Consider the following 1,769-nt stretch of genomic DNA (forward strand, 5'->3'; position numbering starts at 1 on the left):
GTGCTACAGTGCACTTCTTACCGGTAGCCAGGTGTCTTCTTTATCTGGTTCCGGTATACCCCTCTTGGGGATACCGGCTTAGCTTTACTTAGCCAAACACTTAACTTCGTGCTCCGGTACAAACATTAAACCGGTATCTTGATGGCTCAAACCATCCGGTTTGGCATGCCTTTGGCATACCGGGGGTCATCCCCCCGACATTAGTCCCCGAAGCTGGTATAGTCCGGTGGATTTTATCCAACGGACCATGCCAGGTTCCCACATCTTAAGGTACCGGTTTAACCTTTCCGGTGGTAAGTTTAGATCTCCCGGCTTCTTTGCCGGACTCACATCTTTCTTTCTTTACAAAGTGTCTCCGGTGTCTTCTCTTCCGGTATCATTGACATTAAATCCCTCCTCGGCGAAGTTGAGAATTTCTCAGGTACAGTGTCTGTCAGTGACATGCGCACTGTACCTGTCGCGCCAGTGTAAGGGGTCACTTCCCTTCGGCTTCTGCGCCAGCACTTATGGCGCCACACCGGATCCAGCCTGCCGTTCCGGATCCGTGTGGCCTCCCTGTGGCATGTTATTTTCCGCGCGTGTATCCTCGCGCCACGTGGCGGCCCATGGACTGAACCGCCGCGGCCCAGCAGTTGCCAGCCCACTATCTCTTCTTCCTTTATAAGGGGAAGCGGTTCCTTCTTCCTCCTTTCTTCGCATTCTCGAGTTCCTCGCGCACTCAGAGCTCCTAGCCCTCTTGCGCCCTCGCTGCTTCCGTTCGCCGCCAGAGCTTCGCCGCCCGGTGAACTTCCGCCGCTACTCCGCCGAGCCTCGCCAAGCCTCGCTGCGCAGTGGTTCACCGCAGCACGTCCGCCGCCGCCGCACCGTAGGTTCTCCGGCGAACTCTTCTACTTCGCCAGACCTCGTCGTCGACTGCAAGTTCACCGCTTCTCCGGCGACCATCTTCAGTGCTTTACGCCGCCCCAGGTTAGCCTCAATGCTTCTTTGCCCTCTTCTTCTTTGCTATCCAGATCTTGGGCCGGTAGGGTATTTACTTTCTCTTTTCTTTTGCTTTTTTCTCTTATTCGTAGATCTTCGCGCAAGGGTAGATCTTGGGAAATCAGTTTTTCGGGTAGAATCCGGCGTCTTTCAGACTCGTATGTCTAGTGAAGAGCTTCTTTCCGAGTCATCCTCCAGTAGCCACCAGAGCGAATCCTCCGACGGACTTTCAGCCGAGCTTGCCCGGATGGAATCCGATACCGGTAAAGGCCAAGATGCCGGCAGCTCTAGCCAAGCTTCCGGAGTAGATTTATCCGGTGTCACCCGCGGGGCCTGGAAGGGCTCTGACGTGACACAGCACGAGATTGACTGGTTGTACCGGTCAAGAAGGATACCGGAAGGGGTATCCTGCCGGCTTCCGGGCGACAGGATCGAACCGGTACTTGAACCCGGTGAGTTCGTTGTCTTCCTTGCTCACTTCGAGTGTGGCTTCGGCCTTCCTGCCTCTGATTTCTTACGCCAAGTTCTGGATTTTTACCAACTCCAGCCTCACCACCTTCCCGGCAATGCCGTTTTTTACCTTTCTTGCTATGCTACCTTCATGGAAGGCTACATCGGCATCCGTCCCACTCGCGAGACTTTTGCTCGCTTCTTTTCTCTTCGGATCAATTCCGTCCAGCGCAAGGAAATTCCTAAGCCCAAACCCCCCGTTCAATGCGGGTCTTGCATCATCGGCTCCCGCCAAGGGAGCCCCTTTTTTAAATTCTCCGGTCTCGAGTCATGCCGGTTAT

This window comes from Lolium rigidum, chromosome 3, assembly GCF_022539505.1.
Source record: "Lolium rigidum isolate FL_2022 chromosome 3, APGP_CSIRO_Lrig_0.1, whole genome shotgun sequence".
NCBI classification, from domain to species: Eukaryota; Viridiplantae; Streptophyta; class Magnoliopsida; order Poales; family Poaceae; genus Lolium; species Lolium rigidum.